Here is a 14,359-nt window from a genome sequence, read left to right on the forward strand (position 1 = left end):
ACCAGAGGGCTGGGCCAGGCAGGGAACTTTAGTGGATAGGACCCTGACGCATGGGGGGAGGGGAGGGAGGGGGCGATCTCAACCTGGATGAGGAACAAAGTGGCATGGCAGGAGCGCAAGCCTCCCCAGGCCCCCATGTGGTCTGGAGTTTGGGCAGCCCCCTCTCAAAAAGTCCTGGGTGTCCCCCTGCATGTCCCATCTCACAACGGGGTGCATGGCTGCTGGCCCTGAGAAGTTGGAAAGCCTGTTGTGGCCTGGGGATGAGTGGCTGTGTTTGCGCAGTGATTGCAAGCAAGATGCAGTAGCATGTGACCCTGGAAAGCAAAACCTGATGCTGATTCCCAGCCACCCATGTGCTCTTTTCTCTGGTACTTTGCCCCAAGCAGATACATCACAGGATGAATGAAATGAACCCGAGACCAGTGAGGATAGAATGGTTGACGTCATCCTCTGTGAGCAGTGCCTTGCCAGTTTCAGGGAGTCACCTGGGTTTTGCTGCCTCACCCACTCACAATGCCATCCCTGCCCCAGGCCAGCAAGTGGCAGTTACAAACCTGGGTCCCTCCCTGAGCTCTCTGCCATCTGCTTTTTTTCTGATGCTCCCAATGTGTGTGGTGATAGAGGGGTGATGTGTGGGTTATCCAAAAGAAACTACACCTTAACTCCACCACCTATTCCCACCTGGAGAGCAGTTACTTCTGAACCATTCTACCTGGCATTTTATCTTATTTAGCTGACAGACCACCTCCTCAGTACATCTACCTCAACTCTAAATGTTGATGCTAATACAGCATTATCTGTCACCAATAACACTTCAGCACTAGATCCCTATCAGTCCAATGGAAATGTTGGGCTAGAACAAGGCATTTTTTCAATATAATCGCGCTCTGTGAACATACACAGTGCCCAAACTCTTTATCCCAGTGATGGCCATGAGGTAGCCTTGGACACAAAAATCACTATGGAGAACATCTCTAGGGTTATCAGCTCCATCTCTATAGATGGAATGGCAGAGAAGCTTACAATGGATGGTGTTGCAGGTGGGCATTCTCAGATCCCAAATGGCTCCAGAAGTCATGAACCTCTGTCTGTGGATTATATGAGCAACAACCTTGCTACAGACAGTGTAGGGCATGGTGGTATGATACCCATTCATGGGAATGGCCTGGAACTTCTTGTGGTCATGGAGACAGAACACATTGCAAGTTGGGTCAAGTGGATGTCTTTGCCCTCAGTGACTCCATTCACACCATGGCCAGGAGTACCAACTCTGTAAGCATGGCTGTCTCTACCTCACACAACATTACCTTTTTAGAATCTGTTTCCCAACATGCAGTTGACCTATGCCTAGAACCTGTGGCTGTCTCCTCCATCACTCAGGAGGGTTGCTATGGGAACAGGTCAGGTAGATGTGTGATAGGCACCTTTCACTGACACCAGAGAGGTGTTGTCCAGCAGCCCCCTGAGTCAGTGGGAGAGGACTATCCCCAACCTCAATTCTTGTCTTCGCATGTAAATGAAGTAAATGAGGGACCTTGACTGCATTGTAAAAATCCAATTTATTTTTATTATCTTTTTAATCCTCACCCGAGGATATTTTTCCATTGATTTTTAGAGAGTGGAAGAGAGAGTGAAAGACAGAGAGAAACATAGATGTGAAAGAAACACATTGATTGGTAGCCTCCTGCACGTGCCCTGACCACACCCCAGGCAGGGGAGGAATCTTCAACTGAGGTATGTGCCCTTGAGCAGAATCGAACCTGGGGCCCTTTGGTCCTCAGGCTGACGCTCTATCCACTGAGCAACACTGGCTAGGCAAAAAAAAGCCAATTTATTAAAGCATGCACTTTTTTAAAAAAAGAAAAGCAAGCAAACCTATACATCTGGCTTACAAAGCACAGATGGGCTCTCAGCTAATCTGAAGAGCAGGTTGGGTGGGGGTTGGAGACATTATACACACTCCTGCCTATAGATTTCAAAATTTATTTCCTGAATATTTTGGTGTAGATTAACTTTCAAGTTACCTTTTTTTTTTTTTTTTAACTTTGTTGTGGCCTTCCCAGAATTCATGAGAAGCACCTGGCAACTTTGTCTTGCCAAGTCTTGAGACTGCTGGCTTCTATGCTTAGGGAGTAAAACTGTCTTTTTTTTCCTTTCCCAATTCCCCTCCCTTCCTTCATTCTAGCATTAGGAAGGTTTTTAAACCATTTGCTCTGTGTTCTTGGCTGGGGAAGATAATGGCTTGGTAGTTACAAGCTGGCTGCAAATTGCCCACACTGTTTGGCCTTGTTTTAACTTTTCTGTGTCAGTTTCCCTATTCCTCCTGCCCTGGAATCCTGTAACAGATGTATCTTCAAACACAGTTTCCTTTGTACCACCTTCACTGCAAATGGAAGACTCCAATTCAGACAAGGAAAATATGGCAACATTGTTTACAATTTGGTGTACACTCTGCAACTCAGTCTATCCCTCAGATTGCCCTGATCATGGACCAGTGACTTCTGTTCTTATTTATTTATTTATTTATTTATTTATTTATTTATTTATTTATTTTTATTTATTTTTTATTATTTTTTATTGAGGTATTATATGTGTACATATCTTACCATTATCCCCACCCCACCCCACACACATACATGCCCTCACCCCCCAGAGTTTTGCGTACATTGTTTATGCTTATATGCATGCATAAAAGTCTTTCGTTTGATTTCATAACTCCCCCACCTCTCCCTAACTTTCCCCCTGTAATTTGAAAGTCTGTTTGATGCTTTACTGTCTCTGTATCTATCTTTTTGTTCATCACTTTATAATGTTCTTTACTATCCCTAAATGAGTGAGATCATGTGGTATTTTTCTTTCATTGACTGGCTTATTTCACTTAGCATAATGTTCTCCAATTCCATCCAGGTTGCTGCAAATGATGAGAATTCCTTCTTTTTTATGGCAGCATAGTATTCCATTGTGTAGATGGACCACAGTTTTCTGATCCAGTCAACTGCTGATGGGCACCTAGGCTGTTTCCAAATCTTAGCTATTGTAAATTGTGCTGCTATGAACATAGTGGTGCATATATCCTTTCTGATTGGTGTTTCTAGTTTCATCGGATATATTCCCAGGAGTGGGATTACTGGGTCAAATGGGAGTTCCATTTTCAGTTTTTTGAGGAAACTCCATACTGTTCTCCACAGTGGCTGCACCAGTCTGCATTCCCACCAGCAGTGCACGAGGGTTCCTTTTTCTCCGCATCCTCGCCAAAACTTGTCATTTGTTGATTTGTTGATGATAGCCATTCTGACAGGTGTGAGATGGTACCTCATTGTTGTTTTGATTTGCATCTCTCGGATAATAAGTGACTTTGAACATGTTTTCATGTGTCTCTTGGCCTTCCTTCTGTCTTCTTTTGAAAATATTCTATTTAGGTCTGTTGCCCATTTTTTTATTGGATCATTTATCTTCCTCTTATTAAGATGCATAAGCTGCCTGTAGATGTTGGAGATTAAACCTTTATCAGTGATAGCATTTGAAAATATGTTCTCCCATGCAGTGGGCTTTCTTGTTGTTTTCTTGATTGTTTCTTTTGCTGTAAAAAAGCTTTTTATTTTGATGTAGTCCCATTTGTTAATTTTCTCTTTAGCTTCCATTGCCCTAGGGGCAGTGTCAGTGAAGAAGTTCTTGTGGCATATGTCTGAGATTTTGTTGCCTGTGGAGTCCTCTAGTATTTTTATGGTTTCCCGTCTTATGTTTAAGTCCTGTATCCATTTTGAGTTTATTTTTGTGTATAGTGTAAGTTGGTTATCTAGTTTCATTTTTTTGCATGTATCTGTCCAGTTTTCCCAACACCATTTATTGAAGAGACTGTCTTGACTCCATTCTATGTTCATGCCTCCTTTGTCAAATATTAATTGAGCATAGTGGTTTGGGTCATTATCTGGGTTCTCTATTCTGTTCCATTGATCAATATGTCTGTTCTTGTGCCAGTACCAGGCTGTTTTGAGAACAGTGGCTTTGTAATACAGCTTGAAATCTGGTATTGAGATCCCACCTACTTTATTCTTCTTTCTCAGGATTGCTGTGGCTATTTGGGGTCTTTTTTTATTCCAGATGAATTTTTGGAGAGTTCTTTCTAGGTCTGTGAAATATGCTGTTGGTATTTTGATGGGGAGTGCATTGAATCTGTAGATTGCTTTGGGTAGTATGGACATTTTAATGATGTTGATTCTACCAATCCATGAACATGGTATGTTCTTCCATCTGTTTATGTCTTCCTCTATCTCTTTTTTCAGTGTCCTGTAGTTTTCTGCGTATAGGTCTTTTACCTCCTTAGTTAAGTTTATTCCTAGGTATCTTAATTTTTTTGGTGCGATGGTAAATGGGATTGCTTTGTTAGTCTCTCTTTCTGTAAGTTCATTATTGGTGTATAGAAAAGCCATAGATTTCTTGGTGTTAATTTTGTATCCCGCTACATTGCCAAATTCATTTATTAAGTCTATTAGTTTTTTATGGAATCTTTTGGGTTTTTTATGTACAATATCATGTCATCTGCAAATAAGGACAGCTTCACTTCTTCTTTTCCAATTTGGATGCCTCTTATTTCTTCTTCTTGCCTAATTGCGATAGCTAACACTTCCAGTACTATGTCAAACAGGAGTGGTGAGAGTGGGCATCCCTGTCTTGTTCCTGTTCTTAGGGGAAGTGGTTTTAGTTTTTTCCCATTGAGTATGATGTTTGCTGTGGGTTTATCATATATAGCTTTTATTATGTTGAGGTATGATCCTTCTATTCCCACCTTGTTGAGAGTTTTTATCAAGAAAGGGTGTTGGATTTTGTCAAATGCTTTTTCTGCATCTATTGATATTACTATGTGATTTTTATCTCTCAGTTTGTTTATGTGATGTATCACGTTTATTGATTTGCGGATATTGTACCATCCTTTCATTCCTGGGATAAATCCTACTTGGTCATGGTGTATGATATTTCTGATGTACTGCTGGAGCCGATTTGCTAGAATTTTGTTGAGGATTTTGGCATCTATGTTCATGAGGGATATTGGCCTGTAATTCTCTTTCATTGAGTTGTCTTTATCTGGTTTTGGTATTAGGGTGATGCTGGCTTCATAGAAGGAGCCTGGAAGTGTTCCTTCCTCTTGAATTTTTTGGACTAGTCTGAGGAGGATAGCTTTTAGTTCTTCCTTGAAAGTTTGGTAAAACTCTCCTGTGAAGCCGTCTGGCCCCGGGCTTTTGTTTGCCGGAAGCTTTTTGATGACTGCTTCAATTTCTTCCATAGTTACTGGCATGTTGAGCTGTTTAGATTCTTCCTGATTGAGTTTTGGAAGGTTGTATTTTTCTAGGAATATGTCGATTTCCTCGAGGTTGTCCAGTTTGTTGGAATAGAGTTGTTCATAGTATTTTGTAACAATCCTTTGTATTTCGTCGGGGTCTGTTGTTATTTCACCTCTTTCATTTCTGATTTTGTTTATTTGGGTCCTCTCTCTTTGCTTCTTGATGAGCCTGGCTAGAGGTTCATCAATCTTGTTTATCCTTTCAAAGAACCAGCTCTTGGTTCTGTTGATCTTTTGTATTGTTTCTTTGGTCTCTATGTTGTTTATCTCCGCTCTGATCTTTATTATTTCTTTCCTTCTGCTTACACTGGGCTTATCTTGTTGCTCTCTCTCTCACTCTTTGAGTTGTTGGGTTAGGTAGTTTATTACCATTGTTTCTTGTTTTTTGCAGTAGGCTTGTAGAGCTATGAACTTCCCTCTCAGAACTGCTTTCGCTGTGTCCCATAGATTTTGGGTTGTTGTGTTTTCATTGTCATTTGTTGCCATGATGTTTTTTATTTCTTCCTTGAAGTCTTTGGTAACCCAGTCATGGTTTAATAGCATGTTGTTTAGTCTCCAAGTGTTTGATTTCTTTGGGTTGTTTTTATTGTAGTTGATTTCCAGTTTTATGCCACTGTGATCTGAGAAAATACTTGATATGATTTCTATCTTCTTGAATTTGGAGAGACTTTGCCTATGTCCTAACATATGGTCTATCCTTGAAAATGACCCATGTGCACTTGAGAAGAATGTATATTCTGTGGCTTTGGGTTGAAATGTTCTGAAGATGTCGATGAATTCCATCTGGTCTAGTGAGTCATTTAGGATTGATGTTTCTTTGCTGATTTTTTTGTTTAGAGGATTTGTCCAATGGTGATAGTGGGGTATTGAAGTCTCCTACTATGATTGTATTGCTGTCAATCTCTCCTTTGATATCTTCTAGGAGTTTTTTAATGTATCTTGGTGCTCCTGTATTGGGTGCATATATGTTTACCAGAGTTATTTCTTCTTGTTGGATTTCTCCCTTTAGTATTATGAAGTGGCCTGCATTATCTCTAGTTATGTCCTTCACTTTGAGATCTAATTTGTCAGATATAAGTATTGCTACCCCAGCTTTTTTTTCATTTCCATTCGCCTGGAAAACCTTTTTCCAGCCCTTTACTCTCAGTCTGTATGCGTCCTTTTTTTTGAGGTGGGTTTCCTGTAGACAGCAGATATATGGGTTTTGTTTTCTTATCCAGTCTGTTACCCTGTGTCTTTTGATTGGGGCATTCAATCCATTTACATTTAAAGTTATTATTGATAGGTACTTATTTGACGCCATTTTTATTCTATACCCCTGTGTTCCTTCTTTGCTTCCTATTTCTTTCTTTTTTTTTTTCTTTTTTCTTTTTTTTTTTTTACAGCAGACCCTTTAGCATTTCTTTCATTGCTGGTTTGGTGGTGATAAACTCCCTTAGTCCTTTTTTGTCTGTGAAGCTCCTGATTTCACCTTCAATTTTGATTGATAGCCTTGCTGGGTACAGTATTCTTGGATTTAGACCCTTCCTTTCTATGACTTTGTATATTTCATTCCATTGCCTTCTGGCCTGATGAGTTTCTGTTGAGAAATCAGTTGCTAGTCTGATGGGGGTTCCTTTGTATGTAACTGTCTGTCTCTCTCTGGCCGCTTGTAAGATTCTTATTTTGTCGTTGGTGTTTGCCAACTTAATTATAATGTGCCTTGGCGTCGGTCTTTTGGGGTTCATTTTGCTTGGAACTCTGTGAGCTTCTTGGATTTGTGTAGGTTTTTTCTTCCCTATATCAGGGAAGTTTTCTGTTATTATTTCTTCAAACAGGTTTTCTATTCCTTGCTCAGTTTCCTTTCCTTCTGGCACCCCTATTATCCTGATGTTGTTTTGTTTTGTGTTGTCCCGAAGTTCCCTTAGGTTCTCCTCAATCTTTCTAATTTTTGTTTCTAGAAGCTGTTGTAATTGGGTATTTTTTTCCATCTTGTCTTCTAGCTCACTTATGCAGTCCTCTGCTTCTTCTAGTCTACTCTTGATGCTTTCTATTGAGTTCTTTACAGCAGTGATGTCATTTTTCATTTCTTCTTGGTTCTTCTTCATTTCTTCTTGGTTCCTACTCATATTGTCGAATTTGTCTTCCATCCTTTTCAGCCACTTTATGACCATTTCTCTGAATTCTTTCTCTGATAGGTTGTTTGCCTCTAAATCGTTTACTTCCTTTTCTGGTGATGCCTGCTTCTCTTTCCTGTGGGGGCTATTTCTTTGTCTCCTCATGGTCTCTCTTCTATGGATGTCTGGTTATATAGATCTCTCTCTCCGGCGTTGATTTAAAGGTACAAAATACAACACAACCAGGCACAACAGACAAGGCACTGAACAGAATTGTATTCACGATATTAATAACCTCCAATAAAGGTAACCACCAGAGAAAGACAAATTAGGGAATAGGAGTGGAAGAGGGAGAGTAAAAAGAAAGAACAACAACAAAAAAAAACAAAGAGTGTGAATCTGAACTTGGGAAAAGAGCAGAAAGAAAGAAAAGAAATAAAAGAGAGAAGAAAAAAAAAGTAAGAGAGACAAGAACGATACTAAGAGAGAAAAGGGGAACAAACTATATATATGGGGAGTAAACTCCACTAGAACAACCACTATTCCCAGCAAATTCCAGCAACACGAGCCTGGAGATTAATACAAACTGCAACACCAGCTAATATCAAGTGAGGCAAGGGAAAACAAAAGTAAAAAACAAACAAAAACAAAGCAAACAAAAGAACCAACCAAACCAACAAAAAGAATAATCAAAACAATCTCATAAAAAAGCATAAAAATTCAATCTAATCAACATTCAAGCAAACATCAACAAAAGGCCAGAGAGAAAAATAATTTTTTTAAGGTAGCGTAGAGAGAGGTTTGTATAGATTTGGAGCAGGGGGTTGGGAATTAGATATGTAAGTAGGGTGAAGTTTTAGCAGAGAGTAAACTGAAAAAGTAGGGAAAATCTAAGGCCAGAAAGGGTTAAGATAAACTGGAGACCAAAAGGGGAAAGGTTAGGAGGAGAGTGATGGCATAATGTTAGCTTTGAGATAGGGTAAAACAATTGTAAGGGAAAGATGCAAATCGAATGTAGGACACTAATCCAAAAATAAAAGAAAGAGAAAATCAAATGACATTTAAAAAAAAAGTAAAATAATAGTAATAATGATGCTGATTGAAAATAAAAATGTAATAATTAAAAAGGTGAAAATCGAGTGAGGAAAAAGAAAAAAAAAATTAGTTTCTTAAGTGAAAGATGCAAAAAATGAAAATAAAAAAATGAGAATAAAAAATTTTAAAAATTGAAAAAATAATTGAAAATTAAAAAATAGGAAGACTAAAATGTGCAGTAGCGGCTGTCATTCACTTCCTCTATTATTCTGTTTGGTACACCTGTTTCCCAGTCTGGGCGGTATTTCAGTTCAGCTTCATTCCAGGGCTCCTCGGTGTTGGAAGCCAGTCCCACTTTTTAAGCCAGCCGCTCTTAATTTCTCATATTTATTTTTGATTACACCAGAGACAATTAGCGTTTCAGCCCCTGGGTGGCAGTGTTTCTGAATTGCCTTCCGGGCCTCTCTAGCTCTTTTTTTTCCCCCTCTATGGCACTCACTACCGGTTTGTGGAGGTGTGCGCCTCAGAGCTGCCTCTCCAATGGTCACACCCAGCTCTGGTCCCCAGGTTCCGAAAAAACACCTTCCCCCTGCAGTCTTTCAGGACCCCTCCACCTGGGTTTTTCTATGTATTGGGCTTAGCAATCAGAGTCGGAAAGAGCCCAGGTGTGCGCAGAGTGGGTCTGTGCGCCAGACTAAGGATCCTGCACTCCTTTGAAAATTCTTAGTCTGACCCTCCTCGTCAGATTAAAATGAGTTGCTTTCAAGAGGTCACTTCTGTTAGCAGCTCAGAAGACCCCCCTCCACATTCACGGATCACGGCAGTTCCAACTGCCACTGATTTTTCTAGGCACAGACCTCCAGGTTCCTGCCGGTCCTGCGGCTGCCGCACTTCCCTCACCCAGCACTTCCCTCACCCACTGCGGGGATTAGAAACCACACCTTATTTCAGGTGAAATCTGACCTTTCCGTGGTGCAGTGAAGAGTTCCTTTGAATCCGAATGTTTGCGCTGATAGGGGACCGGTGGTGTGGTGATCGCAGCAGTTCAGTGTTTGCAGTTGTCGCGGAAAGTCAGGTTTCCAATAAAATCCTCCTTTCCTTGCAAGATGGCGAGGCGCCCAGTGAGCCCGCAGCTCCTGGAGGGGACCCAGCCCCTGTGGGTGCTGCACGGTCAGGGGAACACTGCCCAGCACTCCCCCGCCTTCTCCTGGAGTTTAGCTGTCCCTTGGCTTGCCCACATACTCTCCCTCTGCAAGCCTCTGCTTCTCCTACACTCCGCCCCAGGAACAGACTCCAAACCCGACTCTATTCCGTCGCCATTTTCCTCAGTCTTCTGACTTCTGGTCTTGACACTCCAGTAGAAAGCAGAGTGAGGCTTTCTCCCCCAAAGCACCTTGTTGTCAACCAGCCAATTGTGGAAGCAAAAGTTTTTTATGTACTGGAGAAACCATTCTTGTGTGTACTTGCTTTGGGCCTCTCATTGGCCATCAAAGTAACTCCATGAAAGTAGCAGAATGGACAGACAAGATAGTTAAACATATTTGGAAGATATACCACAATGGTGTCCTAGAAGTCTGAATCATTACAACTGACAAAAAATGAATGTAATTGGATAATGTTTATGTGCAAAGCCAGGAACTAGGAAGATCAGAATTTGGTGGCTTATACCCATGATTAAATAATTTATTTCTGCACCTCACAAGATATTCCTCCTGAAAGAGAACTGCTTTTTTATTACAACCAAGACTATGTTCAGCAGAATGGTGTTCCTGAACACCAAGATGTAACTATAGCAAAGAGTGCAGTTCTTATACAGAATTCAAAGCCCACCTGACTAGCTATATCCATAACCATCTTCCTAACCAGGGCCCTAGGCTCTCCCATAGCAAAGAAATAAAGTGGAAATGCTCAATGTGCCCTGGAGTTTTTATCTCTCTTTCCAAACTTCATGTTCACTTCTAGGGTCACATAGGTATGAAGCCCCACAAGTGTGATTTCTGTAGTAAGGTTTTTAGTGATCCCAGAATCTTGCAGACCCAGCTCAAGACACAGATAAATGGATAAATAGATGTGGGATAATCATACATTAGAATATTATTGAGTTATAAAAAATAAAATACTGACATATTGTACCATGGATGAACATTGAAAATGTTAAGATAATTGAAAGGAGTCACAGTGTGGTGATGGTCAGAGGGAAGGGGAAGCTGGGAGCTGGGTGGAATGTGGCAAAAGGAAGTAAAATGGGGACATTTATAATAGCATCAAAAATAAAGTGAAAAAAAGATCACATAGTATATTATTTCATTTACGTGATATGTCCAGAATAGGCAAATCCATGGAAACAAAACTATTAGTGCTTCTGACGGATTGGGGATGGAAGAAAGGGTTAGAGGGGTTGTTTGGTACATGATATGGCATTTCTACTTGGGATGAAAAAATGCATACTAAAATTATATAGTGGTGACACAACTATGCAAATATGTTAAAACTTTTAAATTGTACAGTTACTAGAGGCCCAGTGCATGAAATTGGTGCACTTGGGGGGGGGGCGGTCCCCCTCAGCCAGGCCTCCACACTCTCGCAGTCCAGGACCCCTCAGGGAATGTCCACCTACCGGCTTAGGCTCATTCCCCACAGGGAACGGGCCTAAGCCAACAGTTGGAAATCCCTCTTGCAGTCTGAGACCCCTCACTCCTTACCACTCACCTGCTTACTGCTCCTTACCACTCAGCTTGCTGCTCCTTAGCGCTGCCATGGAGGCAGGAGAGGCTCCCACCACTGCCACTGTGCTCGCCAGCTGTGAGCCCTATCTTTCTGTGTAGTTGTCTGTCTGTGGGCCAACTGCTCTCTTCCTTATCACTTAGGGCGAGCAGCATGTGAGGGTAGAGTGCACTGTCGTGGAACGCAGAGGGCTTCCCTCAGCTGAGGGGAGTGGCCAGGCCCACTGGGTGAGAGGTGGACACAGAGGATGCTATCTCACCCAATTGTGGGGAGAGCTGGTTTGCCTTCATCTGCCTGACCCCACCCAGGGTGTGACCGAGCAGCGTGTCTGCCTCTCCATTCTCCATCCTTCCATCTGTGACACCTGTCACCCTTGCCAGGCCTCCCCCTGAATTCAGTGAGTTCAGCTCAATCCCTGAATGTAAAAGGGCATGGGGGGGTGGGGTGGGTAGGGCCTCCACTCCAGTGCCCCCTGATTCCCAGCGACAAGACCTGGTCGACAGGACCTGGTCTCAGGACAGTGGCCACAGCTGTAGAACATAGATCTGTTTCAAGAAAAGTTGGGAATGCAGACTTTCGTATGAGCCCCTATTCCAAAAGGTGGCAGTTTATTCACATTGTGGCAAAGACACCTTCAAGAGTAATGTAAGTGGGTAAAGTCAGGGCCAAGCCGGGACATTTCCTCATCCAATCTCTCTGAGGCGCGTGGACAGAACCAAGTCTCAGCTCTTCGCAGGACACTTCTGGGTGTTTTTTTTTTTTTTAAGCCTAAAAGACAGTAGTCTGTTTCTATTCTTGTTCTTCGGGATTTTTTCATCATCGGATAAAAGGATACGTACATTGGGCAATCCTCTCGAGATACAATATTCCAGTTGCACCCATGTGACAATGACAGCGCCCCTCAGAGGGAGGGAGCCAACAGATGGGGAGCAGGGAATTCTGAAAACCAAAGCAATGACAAAGATGCTAAGCCTTTCATTCACGTGTCTGACACCCCTCTTTAGGCGGCCTGCAGGCTGTGCATCTGCTGGACCTTTACCACTTGATGTCTTGGCAGGCTTCCCTGGGCCATGCTAAGCGGTGTGCAGGGCCACCTGGGCCCGGGGGTAGTCGCCCCCCTACCAGCCACACCTGGTACAGCTCCTGCACATGGGCCCTGTCTGCACGCCCGTCTTCACCTGAGCCTGGCCCCTGCTGCTTAGGGGGGCCAGGACATCCCCGGCGCAGGCCAGGACCTCCACGAAGTAGCAGGGGAACTTGCTCCTCTACAGCTTCGGGACCACTTCTGATGTTCCGACAGCCATAAGCAGTCTCAAAGCGTAGCAGAACCTCTCCGTCCCTTTCAAGGGTGACCTCCTGGAAGTTTTTGTTCCTCAGGGTGCAGTAGGTGAGCACCCCCACGTTCTCATTGAACAGCTCCTTGGCTATGTGCCTGAAGATGTGTGCCAGGTACCCATTGGAGCTGACACCCTCATGGAGCCTCACCTCCTTCTCCTTCATGTCTCCAAACAGAGTGTCCACGGCGGTGTTATTCGAGGCAAGGTCACTTCGCTCCATTATCTGGACAATTTCACCTGAGGTTAACACGCAGTCAGCACCCTGGGAACTATGTAAAACTGTGGGAACATCTCCTCAAAGGGCCTCCAGTTTCTTGTCATAACATGGGGCCATAATGATGTGGAAAATCTTGTCTGGGGACAGGTTCTGCTGCCAGATGAAGTAATCCTTCACCAGGGAACCTATGATCTGCTGGGGAGACTTGGCCATGCAGAGGTGGGGGTGATGGGGTGACCCAGCACACGCTCTGCATATCGGACCCAGCCGGGGCAGGTGGAGGTCAGCATGGGTAGCTGGGGCTCTTCCTCACAGTGCTGGCAGTACCGATGCACAAATTCCTTCTGACTCTCCAGGATGCTGAAGTCTGCAGCTATTTCATGTCAAAGCTTTTGAGAAAGCTGCAGAGCCTTCTGAATGCATCAGAAACTCTGAGGCTGAATTTAGCCGCAAAATAAGGCAGAGACTAAGGACACATGGACACTGCCAGCACCTTGTGCTGTGCGGTATCACATTTCTTATTAAGGTTCAGAAAACGGAAGAAGTCCTTGGTGTTCTGTTGATAAATTTGGACTCCTTCCTCTGTGGTCACACAACTGTCACACACCAGGCAGGCACTCAGAAATATCTTGGCATTGGCCAACTTATGGAATTCTCCCTTTTCTTCATTCTCCTGAGTCGGACTCTGGACATTGACTGCAGCATTCTCTTGGTCATTGGTTTTTGTTTTTTTACTACATTCCTTCCGTGTGCAGTGATCACACTTCATCTGGAACAGGGCAGGCTGGGGCCTGCTCCAGTGACCTGGAGGAAGCACAGGGAGAGCAGTGAGTTACCGCTGGTTGCCCCTGGTGCTGCTGACGGTATCCTTTCTTCCTTGTGGAGCATCTAGGGAGGGGAAGCAGCCACAGTGCCCAAGGCCGAGTTCCAGGAGGCCGGCAGCGCTGTCTGTATCATGCTGGAGGTGCTGGTCCGGTGGTGCCTGTCCTGTCCTCTGGAGATTGAACCTACAGGACTACTAAGGAAGCCAGTCCCCAGTTCTGCCCTGCCTCCGCCACCGATAGATTGGAGTCTGAGGGCCAGGAGGAGGGATCAAGAAGCGTGCCTCCCAGCTGCTCGCCAATCCCTGCGCCACTCACTCCAGTTCCCTATTAACCATCCCCTGATCAATGGGAGCCAGCGGGCTGGGGGACAGACCAAGCTGCCTGCCTTCCACCTACTCACCAGTCGCTGCTGCCATGGATTCAATGGAGCCTGAGGGATCCTGGTTCCCCCGTTAGCCATCCCCTGATCAATGGACCCTGATGGCCAGGGAATTGACTGGTCATCTGTTCAGTCATTATGGACCCTGGCTCTTTATATATATAGATAGGCTCAGTTCCTAGACGGCTGCATACTAGGGAAGCTCCATCATCAGGTTGCTCCCAGCACTGGACCAGATTTGCAGCCAAACTGCAGAACATTCAGCTTGAAAAACCAATTGAAAAATAGCTGATTTAAACTATTGTGTTTGGGGATTGCAGAGAGGGGACAGGAAAAGAGAGAGAGAGGGACCCAGACATCCTGCAATGCCCAGTGCCATGGGGGAAGGCAGAGTAACTCAGAACAAGGA

The 14,359-nt window shown here is 43.7% G+C and overlaps 2 pseudogenes; one reads left to right on the top strand and one right to left on the bottom strand.

Moving 5' to 3' along the window:
- Positions 1 to 392: 392 nt before the first annotated feature.
- LOC103298552 (PR domain zinc finger protein 4-like) lies at positions 393 to 10,533 on the top strand (annotated as a pseudogene).
- A 1,733-nt stretch (positions 10,534 to 12,266) lies between these two features.
- LOC103304984 (nuclear prelamin A recognition factor-like) lies at positions 12,267 to 13,516 on the bottom strand (annotated as a pseudogene).
- Positions 13,517 to 14,359: the final 843 nt, after the last annotated feature.

This window comes from Eptesicus fuscus, chromosome 1 (assembly GCF_027574615.1).
Source record: "Eptesicus fuscus isolate TK198812 chromosome 1, DD_ASM_mEF_20220401, whole genome shotgun sequence".
In the NCBI taxonomy this organism is placed as follows: Eukaryota; Metazoa; Chordata; class Mammalia; order Chiroptera; family Vespertilionidae; genus Eptesicus; species Eptesicus fuscus.